At 40.1% G+C, this 12,924-nt stretch overlaps 1 protein-coding gene across 3 annotated transcripts in view; it reads right to left on the reverse strand.

Moving 5' to 3' along the window:
* Nucleotides 1-12,924, reverse strand: part of GHR (growth hormone receptor) — a 130,863-nt gene that overhangs the window by 78,539 nt on the left and 39,400 nt on the right. For 2 of the 3 annotated variants that reach the window (XM_030005810.2, XM_030005811.1), the window contains exon 2: nucleotides 5,134-5,218. The gene's annotated coding sequence lies outside the window, so the exon portion shown is untranslated. Of the gene's footprint in view, nucleotides 1-154; nucleotides 284-5,133; nucleotides 5,219-12,924 lie in introns of all 3 variants that reach the window. The other variant, XM_030005812.2, reaches the window with a different exon arrangement.

Raw genomic sequence — 12,924 nt, forward strand, 5'->3', positions numbered from 1 at the left:
AAGTTTTTCTTCAGCAATCAGAATTGATAACAGGTGACTGGACTCATAAACTGAAAAGAAAGACTCTGTATAGTTCATTCAAGGAAGATATTATTCTGTTGCTGCTTTCAGAGATTTTAAATGTGATAGTCTGCAAAGATTTTTGACAGCTTACCAACCAGTTAGCTCTGAATATAAATTGATCCGGGGTGATTTAGTCACAGAAGAAACAACCTCAAGCCCTCAAAGTCTGTAGTCCTTTCATAGCTTAGAAAGTGAATCCAGATGTCAGCCGTTCTATGAGCTGCAGAGAACAATTAATTGCAGGGTTACTCGGTGGTCTACAAATTAATTTCTTGGCTAAGAAGGGTATGGTTTTGGCTGGCCTGGAATTGAGTTTTTATCACCCTAGGACAGCAGGCTTTCTTCCAGTCTCAGACATGCTTGATGGTAGACATATAAAACCAACAGAAAAACACATACTGTGGGTCAGCCAGGTTTCTGCTGAATTGCTCAGCTGGTAGGGAGGTACTCAATAGTTGTACCCTTATAGAGTAGGGAAGTCCTCAAAACTTAGAGCTTGCAGTTGTGTTTTAACTTCCCTGTGTCTTTTTCTTCCATATTAGAGGAAAGGTTGTTTGTTTGTTGTTTTTCTTTTTTTTTTTTTTTTTTTTTAAGATTTTAAGTCTTAATTAAAATACGTGCATTCCTTTGATATAGATACTTGTTCTAAATCTTGCTATAGACATTGCTAGGTATACTTACATACATGTTTGATAAAGGATCTAGAGAACAGTTTTGAGCCTGAAAAGTTGAAGTATCACTACAGAAACAGTAGGAAACTTGTATCATGCAGTGTGTGATTTTTTTATGCAACTATCTGATTCGAGACAACCCCAAAGCTATTTTTCTCAAGAAAGATTTGTCCTGATGGGAATATTACATTTAATTTACTGGTGTGGCTGAAAGTCATGTGATATGTTAACAAGCAGCTGTTACTAGGGAGCTGCAACACAAATTAATAGAGATGATGGTATAGCTTTACAGAGAAACATCTGAAAAAGATGACTAGCATTTCTTTCTTTAACAAAAGTTGGATTCTTTAAGTAGGTTTTTATTTATGGCATGTAGTTCATAAACCAGATCTAGCCCATGAAATGATGCCGTCCAGCCTGCGTCACCTCTGCCTGGAGGAGATGAGAAATGGCTTTTAAAGCCATGAAGGCTGCCTGAACCCTCCAGCTTTTTCTGCCAGCCACAGCCCAAAGGAGAGCTTGGCTTCCTCCTGCCACCATCGGTGCAGGGAGATATGGGGAGCTGTGCTTTTCCAACCCCTTGCTCCCCTCCTTTCCTTTTTCCTATTTATTGATGTCTGCTAGTGATGGAAGTAAGAGGGCAACTGCCTTCATGAGGAAAAGAGATGGGAAGAGGAGATTTGCTTGCAAAGTGTGATGAAAGGGATGAGCTGCTTCCCCTCGGAGAGGGCACAGAGGGTGGACAGGGTAAGACAGGGAGGGTGGATGGGGCAAGACGGTCTGATGTTGCTGAACTAACAACAGGACCACTTCAGCTAAGTGGGAATATTGAGCTTAGCCTTTCCAAAAGCCAGATTTACTTCCCACATACTACTGCAAAGATTGCACTATATGGATTTTTACTAGTCACGCATAATAAACCCTAGAGTAGTAAGTACAGTGTAAGACTTGATTTGCTGGAGTGCATTTTTAAAGCATGCTGAGCCATGTGTGGGAGGATAGGTTTCCACAGATTTATCTAATCTGATTCTTCTCACTGGTTCAGTGTAGTATATTTAGTCTGGAAAACATATTTTTCACTAATAATTCTCAAACAGCATATTTATGAGGTACTTTACTCAGAAGCAAGATCCAGAATAAAAGTGGCTACCAATGACTGCAGAGTATTGTTTCTAAAAGAAAAAAGACCATTAAGAAAATACTTTGTGCAGTATATTTTAATGTTAACATTCCTAGTTTCCTTTCTATTTTACGCACAGTAGTTAATAAAATATGACTGCCTGTAGCCCTTTGCCAGGATATAATACCTGCGTTTGCCAGACTTGTTCAAACTGAATCTTAACTTTGATTTCAAATCTGCAGTAATATATGACTTGACAGCAGCAGAATTTAACTCATTTAGCAGCAAATTAATGATACAGTCCTACTGATGACTGTGTCATTAAATGCTAAAAACCAAACCCTTCAAATTATATGAACTGATAAAGCAAAAGTATCAGGAATAGCCATAAAGCTAAAAAAAAAAAAAAACCCCAAACAAAAAACCATAGTGGTTTGGGGTTCTTCTTTAGTTAAGTATACATGTCTCTGATCTATTCATAACACAATCAACCAAAGGATTTGGATCTGATCCCAGTCACAAACTAGCAGACATAACTCACACGTGGTGGATACCTAGTTTGTGGTAGCCTAACATCACCAAACAAGTTGCCTGATGAGAAAAGTATTACAGCATGTTGGTATTAACCAATGGATACTTTTATTGTATTATTGACATTTACAGTGTAGGCAAGTCCTTCCCTGAACTTCAAAGGCTGTTCAAAAGGAGAAGCCCTGTATTCATGTAAGTTTTTTTCCAGACTGGAGGAACAGTCAATTTTTTTTCTGTACTCTTAGATTTTCTCAGGCTCTCACAGCACCACAAATGGTTTATGTACTTTGTATGCTGTATCCCACAGCAAGCAACTTAGCAGAGCTTTATTTATAGGACAGAGAGGTGTGCTGACCTGGTACCTGGATAAGCGTTAATAGCTGAAGAAATTATGGTTACTGGAATATTTTACAGCAGTTATTTTATAAACACCTCTGCTGCTTTTGGCCAGATACTAATTTTTTTTTCCAGCATATTCAGCAGAACTACCAGCACTGTCAAAAGCTATTTAAAGCTGTGCCTCATGTGTTATCTTCCATTGGGACTGTAAATGTCAATGAGGCACAAATTACTCTCGCCACATCTATGGGTCACTTTCAGTATCCCGGACTTGAAACAACAAGGCATCTGTTTAATTTTTAAGGAAAGAATGTTACACATTCATTTAGGATAAACAAAAACCTCATTCAGGGTAGAACACTTCATTAATTGCAGCCTAGAAAATGTGCAGATGAACATTTCCTACTGTGCATAATGCATTAAATGTCTCAATTTCAGAGACGAGCTGAACAGTAAGCTTGCCTCCAGATGGCTGAGTCTGTAGCTGGTATTGTCAAACGTGTACTGAAAGGCAAATATATGAAGGCTAAGCCATTAATTGATCTACATTGGGACAATTATCACATTTCCAGTTCTTAATCTAAATCTAACTTGGCATAGGTAATATAAATTACAGACATGTCATTTTCAAGGTATCTGGTCAGCATAATCTCCCCTCCCCAATGATCACGTTATCCTTGGATTAAGTTAGTTGCTCTTCCCTGTGCCAAAATGTTCTTTATCTCTAGTTAGTGGAAAATACCAAGCGAGAAAGCACCACAGAAATTATTTTTACCACCCACTATCCTATCAATTTTCAAGCCCAGGGTCACGCTTAAATGCAAAGGGTTTGTACTCTCCCCTGGTAACACGGTGTCAATATCACATCAAGTATGACAGTCCCTGTGTGACTAACAGCATTTCCTAAGGATCCGGATGCCTTGGTCCCTTCTGGAAGTTAAGAATTATTAGCCTTCATTTACAAATAGGAAGCTGAAACACGGTGAAGTTACAGAGGGCAGCAGAACTCCTGAGTGAGCCCGTGGCAGAGCTCAGAAGTGAGGCCAGACCCCACATCCAAGCTCTGTGCTCCCAGTCTTGGGCACACTTCTTGCACCGCTGCTCGCAGAGGAATCGGGAATGGGCAGCTTAGCTAAGGATTGACTGGCTCGCTGGGCATGAAAATCCAGAAAAACAGGGCACAGAAGCAGCTTTCTGTATGGTTGTGCTGCCATGCTTCAGCTACAAAATGAGAGAAGTCATTCATAAATTGATTTTCAGGTGTGCTTAACTCTGTATGAGAAGGCACGGTAACCACAACAAAGGCGGCTTTGGTTGAGGAGTTCCCTAGTGACTCTAAGTTATGCCTACTCTACAAGCATTTTTACAAGTAACTTTTCACTATTCTGACCTTCTTATTTTCTTAGTGGAATTGGTATATCCTTAGACAAGTCTCCCAAGCAGAGATCCATGGTGCAATGAATGCATCTGGAGTTCCACCATCTGGTTTCAGAAACTTTAAAAATATTGACATAGGGTGGCAAGTTTTACCTACTGTTATTGCAACCAAAGCAAAAAGTCTCTAGAATTTCTCTTCTATTTAATGACATTACATTTGTGTACACTTAGACAGGAATAGCCAGTTAAGTCTCATAGAACTGCTATAGCACACAGATAGCAGCTGTAAAGTCTCATGCAGCCATTTAACACCAGATAACAGCTTTCCAGTTCCAATGAATAAGCAATCATAGATCCTAATCCCTTATACTACAGTGTATTTCTGTGATGCTTGATTCAAATTTACCCGACTGTAATCTGATTAAGCTTTCAGTAATACACTCCAGATATGAATTAGACCCAACACACACATTCAAACTAGATGTCATTTAAGTGTCATTTAAACCAGAATTTTTTATCTACAATGTTCTGATATGCACTTTCATGTTCCCTCTCCCTGGAAAAATACAGCTTTTTTTTCCTCCATTGGTTTCAACATTGTGTATTTAAAAAGTCAGGCAATTAATACTTTAAATAACATTATAAATCAGAAATGGGTCATTAAAATACAGTAAAATAATTTTTCTCCGACAAGGAAAAATGGCTTTTAAGCACTTCTACCAGTTACTAAGCCCTTTGTCTCAAATGCTGGCTACTAGAGACTGGCAGAAATGGGCCCGAAGCCATCAATTTACATTGGGATTGAATTTGACAGCCTTAATTCAAATATCTCTGTTGTTTGGGGTAATAAAATATGACGATTGGATTCCAGTCAGAATTCTGTATACTGCATATCATCATTATCACCTTCTGTAGGAACGAATCATGGGATCTGAGGATTATCTGTAGAGCGCTACAGGATACTATTGATCACTCCGCTTAGCCAACATCCGTAAGAAAGTCTTCCAGGTAAGATAAAAGTTATCACTTTACCTCAAATGTCAGCAGGGGATGGATGATGCTTCACGCCTCCCTCAGCTCAACTGCAAATCGTGACCTTCTCCAGCCATCCCAGCACCTATGCAAAATCAGGGGAAACAGAGACAAGAGATGAGTCCTGGAACAGCAAAGGGCACTGGCAGCGGGAAGGCCACACACCAAAATCCGAACGGGTGTCCCGGCACTGTCGTCCCTGGGGGAAGGCCACCAGCTGGGCAGCCTGCACGGCGGCCCTGAGCGCAGCACCTGGGCTTCTCGCTCAAACAGCAGCGGCTGCCCGAAACTCCTGGTGTCACTGGGGACTTGCCAAGCCGCAGGATCCCACGCTAACCTTGACATTAAAATGCACGCACACCGATTTAAGTGGCAAAGAGAAGTCAGGGTGACCGATGAAAAGACTCGTTTTCAATGCACTTCTGTGGTGGAAAACAGCTGGACTGGAAGTAAACTCTGCATCACCAAGAAGAGGGCATGGATGAGTAGTATCTCACTACTACTGCTTTAGACAATAAATTACAGTGTAGTAACTTATACACTGGTAATTTTAAGAAAGTAACATTTCTTTTTTCTCTAAAACAACAGTGTGTAAGTCTCAGGAGGATGGCATGCTGTTAAAAAAAAAAAAAAGAAGTACGTCATCTGTTATGTCCAGAATTCCTAAGCACATTATCACTCCCATGATATTTGGCATAGTAGCAGCATCTAAAACGGTTTTGAATTAGTAGTACTTCTATATTTAAATAAAAATAACATTAATTCAACATGGAAGGTTACTTCTTCCCAAGGATGCAAGTCAGCTTTTTAAAGCATTTTAAAAAAGTCAGCCATGGTGCCCACATTAATTGAATAATTCATAGTAATTTGGTTTCTGGTGGGTAGGACTATGAAAAGACGACCAGATTTCATAGTATCAGGCTCTTTAAATAATTATGAAAAGAAATCATTCTGCAAAAACCCACAAATAACATCTAAAGAAATGCTGTGTACATTGAGACTGAATGCCTAGGGCCACACTGCCCTAGCCTTAACAAGAAGAAAGGAATACATAAAAAAAGAGAGTTTTCCTTGACTGAGTACCAGCACTGGCTTAAGAAAGAACTGCAGGAATCTTCATTTGTACCCATAGAATTTTCTTCCCTTTATATGTATCATTTTAATGGATGGATAGGTCCCTAAACAACAAATAATTTAAAGCAAAATGTGATTGTGAGTGAAAATTTCATCATACTTCTCAGGAATCCTTCCTCAGTGCAATGTGTAAAAGGCTAAGCGTCACCTCTGCATTTGTATTAAAAAAAAAGAAAATATGCCCCCCGCCCCGAACTACCAAAAGAGAAAATCCTTGAGCTGAACAGAGAGAAAAATTTAACAGACATTTGAAAATAATAGAAGGCATTTTCCATGCAAAAGCAAGAATAATATGCAATAGCAATCAAAGTTAAAATAAATCATCCTATGTGTGGTTAGCTGAAGTGAAACCTGTAAGCAGGGTTCTCTCCTGGTTCACATCATGAAACAAGAGGACTAGACAGATCCATACATGGTGAATCTTTACCTAATCTACCCCATAATATGCACAGCCAAGTTCTAATATCCCACTTTGCAGAAAGAGCCTGCTCACATTTCATCAGGCTGAGAATCTAACTGGTGGTGTGTCCCATTTATATATAATTCTATAAAGAGTCTTACATTGATTTAATTGCTGATTTTCAAAAGAACTCTTAATTTCAGAGAGAGTAATTGACCAGTGAGCCACAACTCTCTTCTCCAAAAATAAAGGGACAGCTTAGACTGAAACAAAGTTGTAAAGTCTAAGGCAGCTGTTGACTGAAGTGAGCTACCAAGGACTACCGACAAATTCCTGTTTCAAAACACCTGGTAAGGTATTAGCAAGTGGAAATGATCTCCATGTGACAAAGTCAGAATTCTACTACAATAAGACAGGGAAAATTATTCCATTATTCCAGTAGTCTTTCCAAAATATTTTGAAATCCTGCTCAACAGCAGAAAAGATCTCTTAGCTACTTTATGGGTGACAAAAGGGACATGTCCTAACTTCTGATTACCTAATTGTACTCAGAATATTTTGTTTCACCCTTAGTAGCAAGTGAAGATAGCACAAAGACTGCATGCAGTGACAGTGTTTATTTGCAATATTGCAGTTTAAAACAAGCCACGCAAGCACGAAGACAGTTATATTTGTGCTTGGCTCTGACACTTCATTATGTGCGACAAAATAGGCAGTACTGCACATAAGGTAGGGAGCTAGGTGTTTAAATGGCAAGGAGCCACCTTTTACATGATTCTTGGAAAAACTGTAACTTCAGCAAAACGAGAACATAGATTCGTGTGAATAAGCTATATAGGTGAGGCTTTTTCAGAGACACATATTTTCTCAGAAACTCAACTGGTTATTCTAAACCACGCGGCAAACGAAAGGATTGCAGCACTGAGTTAAGACAGGGCCCATCCAGGACCAGTTTGCTTCACAAACAAAGTAACAGACTCACACTCATCACTCCCTTGATTGGGATGTGAGGATCTGTACCCATTATATCTTCTCAGTACATCCCTGGCTAACCTACCAAAAAATAATAAACCGGAGAATATGAGATGGACCCAAATGTGCCAAAAGATCTTTTGGTCTTCAAAAGAGTATCGAAGCAAAGGCCCAGTACTGAAAAAAAGTTAGAAAGTCTTTTGACACTGTCCCATGTAAAATCTTCATTGACAAATTGATGAAGCACAAGCTAGGTAAGTGGACAGTGAAGTGGACTGAAAACTGGCTGAAATGCATGGCTAAAAGGGTTTCAATTAGTGGCACAGAGTCCAGCTGAGAGCTAGTCACTACTGAAGTAGCCCAAGGGTAAATGCTGTTTAATAACTTCATTAATGACCTTTTCCACTGAAGAGGTGAACAGTGGAACAGGTTGCTTAGAAAGACTGTGGAGTCTGGAGATACTCAAAACCCAGTGGGACATGGCCCAGGGCATTAATGAAACCCCACTCTCAGCATGAGGGTTGGACTAGATGATCTCCAACCTCAATGATCCTGTGATTCCATGATTCTGTATGTTTAGATACAGAACTGAAAAGTTGCTGGCAGCAGACAAAAAAGAGACGGATATAAATGACATGCTTTGGAAGAAAGATGGTAAACTATGGACACCCTATGATTGCATGGGCTATTGAGGAAGGATGGATTATTTCCAAGCAGACACATGACCTGGATTCACAAGTCCGAACAAATTGTTCAGAAGTCCTGCCTCTCCGGTATGCTGGGCTATCAACAGATACATAAGATCATCTCTGGCATCTGTGATAAACTATTTCCAGAGTGTTTGTGCTTGTAAGATTTGGCCTAAGGAATCCTAATTTTCTCTTTATTGTATTTTTGTTGTATTGTATATTTACTGTATTTTACTTCTTTCCATTTTCAGTTAAACAACTCCTCTACAGCTAAGCTCAAAGGAAGACAAAACATAATTTGCCTGAGTCTTATTCTGATTGCATCTGAGATGCATTTTTTTCATCTCTCCAGTTATCAATTGTGATGCATGGCACTTGCTGAGAGTCTCAAACTACTTTTTCCTGAACCTGTTTTGAAAATACTTGTCTCAGAAGGAAAAACAAGCTGTTTCATGTGCATTTCTAAGTTTTCTCCAATCAAGTCATTCTATCCATTTGATAGCAAATTGAACATGAGTCAACAGCGTGCCCCGGCCCCCACAAGGGCCCGCCGTGTCCCAGGGTGCACCAAGCCCAGCACAGCTGGCTGTTCGAGGGAGGTGATTGATTGTCCCACTCTACACCGCACTGGTGCGGCCCCACCTCGAGCCCTGTGTGCCGTTTTGGGCGCCTCAGTGTAAGGAGGACATCAGACTGTTCGAGTGTGCCCAGAGGAGGGCAGCCAAGGTGGTGAAAGGCCTCGAGGGCAAGACTCAAGCGGCCGAGGTCGCTTGCCTTGCTCGGCTTGGAGAAGAGAAGGCTGAGGGGTGCCCTCATGGCTGCCTGCGTGTTCCCCGCGGGTTGGGGGGGTGGTGGGCAGCGGAGCGGGAGGTGCTGATCTCCTCTCTCTGGGTGGTCGGTCCCTGGAACAGGCTCCCCAGGGAAGTGGTCATGGCACCAAGCCTGTCAGAGTTCAAGGAGTGTCTGGACAAGGCTCTTAGTGATATGGTTTAGTGTTAGGTGGTCCTGCGAGGAGCAGGGAGCTGGGGTCGATGATCCTGATGGGTCCCTTCCGATTTGAGATATCCTATGATTCTCTGCTCCTTCTTAGGTTCAAACTTCTTACCTTAAAACTCTACTTCTCTAATATAATGAGGTTTCACATCCTTAGATAAAATACCATTTTGCAGTTGTGAACTCATTCCTTAAATCTCTTAACTTTTTTCTCTGCACAGGGATTTCTTAAATTTTTTCAAGGAAACACTAACAATCAGAACCTTCCATCACCTTTCCCTTTTCTCCTCTATTCAGATAGCTGAGGCTTTTAACCCATTTTCCTCCTTAACCCTTCTACTTGCCTCACCAGCATACTGTGGACAAGGGGTCACATTCTAGTTCCAAATCAGAGCCTTTTTTTCCCCCTCTTAACCGCTTCATATCCTCAGGAACATAACAATAAATCTTGCCCTTCATGTTTCAAATACTTCACTGAACCACATTTCTGTTCTTACAGATTTGGCAGTCTTTGCCTCTGACGTAACAATAAGCGGAACATTTTCTTAGCAGCACTAAGCTGAGTAACAACTGATATTTGTTTTGGCACTTGTAGTAGGGATGAAAGGTGAATTTATGTTTTCCACTGCACTACGCTTATAAGTGTATCTGTGGACAGGATAGCTCAGGGGGTCTGCACTGCAGTCCAAGGGCAAATATAGGAGTTAATACACCTCTTCGGGTTATAAAAGATACCATCACCATTGTAAAGAATGCAAACAGACAAGAAGTCCAAACTTTCTAAGTAGGTAGCAATTTCACTTGAAACACAAGATAGGTCGTGTGGTATCCAGAAATTCAGGCTGTCTTCTATGAGTGAAACATGTCATATTCCCACTACAGTTAATTATCTACTTGAGCTGGAGGAATGTTATGAAGAATAGTTTAGTCAATGTTTATGTAAAGCATTTTGAGATCTGGGCAGCTGCAAATCCAGAACTCTACTAGCTGAAACTGTTGCTGACATATCAGTAACTTAAAAGGGAAATTTTCTTGATAAATTAACAGGGAAATACCAAGTATATGCTGAGAATAAAGATGTCTTACTGGATTACTGTAGCCAGTTCTCATGTCCACACTTAAGAGACTAACAAACTTCAAAAGAGCAAGGACCTAAAAATATTATTCGAAGTCTGGGGCATCTTTTTACAATCAAGATAATAGCCCCAGGTTATTTGAGAAAAATATGTATTGGATTACTCAGTTGTGCCTGATAATAACCTGTATGTGGAAGAAGCTATAAACACTACATTGCTCTTTAATGAAGTAGAAGACATACTGAGGAATCAAGAGAAAGAAGGAAAAAAAAAACGCCACAACTTTTACAAGGTTGAAATAAAGTGAAAAATGGAATTTACTAGAGGCTGAATTAAAAGAAAAAAAAAGAAAGAAAAAAAATCTTCATCACTTCAACTTGCTTTTCAAGCGAAACGAATTATTGGGTACAAGTAAGTGGTGACCTGTATAACAGAACTACAGAAAATATGGCTGGGCAGGACTGCCAGACATCATCTGGCCCACTCCCACTCTCCACAGCCAGATCAATTAAATCTTGCTTGACTCTCATCTCTGCCTACTGGATTTTTCTAAAGATTTTGCAACCTCCCCAGGCAATTTATCCCAATGAATGACTACCCTTGCCACTAGGAAGGTTATTCTAATACGTACCTCAAGTTGCTCTTGATGTAACTCAATTCCTCTAACTTCCCCCCCCTTGCCCCCCCGCCCAGCCCCCAGGACAATGAAGAATACGTTATTCCCTACCCTTTTTTCATAGTCTTTTACCTACCTGAAGATTGTTATACTTCCCTTCTTCTCTAGAACAAAACCAATTTTTCAACTAAGTTTTCTAGATTGCTGATGATTCTCATAGCTTTCCTCTGCACTCTCTCCAGTCAGCCAAAGTCTGAAATAGCAGTCTATCTGAGGCTTTATCAAAGCTAGGCTGAAAGGATTACCTCTAGATGATTTTCTGCAAAAGTAGAAAGCCTGGCTTTTGAATAATATGATTCCCTTTTCTCTCACCATCTCCCACTCCTTTTTGATTAAAAATTTCTAAATATGCAAATAAAATATAAAAGGATATGGCAAAACAAAGCTGTTAATTTTAAATGAAGACTAAAACTACTGCAAGCATAAAAACTGTGGTTCAAGGAACTAGGACTGTAAGAAGGTAGGAGAAAACATTTTTCCAAAAGGAGATAGAGAATATGAAGAAAATCACCTATTAAATGCATGTTGCCAAATCTGTCACTGCTCTAAAAAAAAAACATAGCGCATGGGATGATTTGGCAAACTGTTAATACAGAAACACACAAACAAAATTTACTGGATCAAAAAAGCTCATGACTAACCAGCACAGTGGGCGAACAGTTTAGTGCTTTAAAGTACAGGGCTTAAAATTCAGAGATACAAATTTTATTTTAGGCTTACTGGTGCCTTAGTATGTAACTTGGGCAAGCTTAAAGCCTCCATGGCTCTCATTTCCTCCCCACTTTTGGAAATGGTGTGATCTATACCTTAGGACAGCGCTCTGGAGGACAAAGGAGGGAGATTTAGGGGATAGCACCAAATTTACATAATCTCCATCACTGCTACATTTGAGTTTAATTTGACCATTAAGTGTTGCAGCTGCTATCCTAAGCATTATTAAAGATCATTATTTTTAAATTACAGGCTTTACAAGTTCCACAAATAGCTCACATTCAAACAAAGCATTACCTGTGAACTAAGATGGTGGCCGCTTTCTTCAGCCTTCTCTTTACTCAACAGCAAATCGCAAAAGCCTTGTTTGTTTTATATCCCCAAACAGCTAATCCATTTCCTGCCTCACTGACTGCTCACTGAATGCTCCGTCACTTTGTTCCCCTGAAAGCTAACATTTTTCATTGTACAGGTTCACTTTCAGTTTAGCAGGGGTCAGATTTCTCTCCAACACAAGAAGAAAATACAACTCTTCATGAGCACCCAAAATTATGTAGCAAAACAGGCCGATCTTTTCATATCTCCGTACTGTTGAAGCTAGATGGTTCTAAGCTTTGCAGTCCTGAACTGCACTCCCTCAGCCCTTTTTCAGACTCACGGAATCCTGACAACTCTTGGCTATGTAGAGCAATGCCTAAAACCTACACCCCTGAGTGTACAGCTCCAAGGTCTGCATTACTGCTGCTATCAAAAAAGAGTGCATGTGAATAGATTTAGCATTAAAGAAAGGGATTGACCAAAGTTTTCGAAGAAGGAAGATGCTGAAGTCAGCCAGGAGTCAGAAGTGCAGCTGGGAGGTGCATGCGTATGTAGGGCTGAAGGGCTAAAACGTAGCCCCCTCCACCCACTCTAGATCCTCAGCCACGGCCTGTTCTTTGAGTTACGCATCCCAGCCTCATCAGCTATTCCTGCAATATGCTGAGATACTCGTGTCTTCAAACACCACTGGAATATGAGTGTATGTAATAATCATGTTATAAATAAGCATTTTATTAATATCAAATATTGATCTTATTTTTGTTCATCAACAATCACTAATGCATTCTCATATAAGAGGCAAAAAGAGTCACTAAGTTTTAC

Source organism: Aquila chrysaetos, chromosome Z, assembly GCF_900496995.4.
Source record: "Aquila chrysaetos chrysaetos chromosome Z, bAquChr1.4, whole genome shotgun sequence".
In the NCBI taxonomy this organism is placed as follows: domain Eukaryota; kingdom Metazoa; phylum Chordata; class Aves; order Accipitriformes; family Accipitridae; genus Aquila; species Aquila chrysaetos.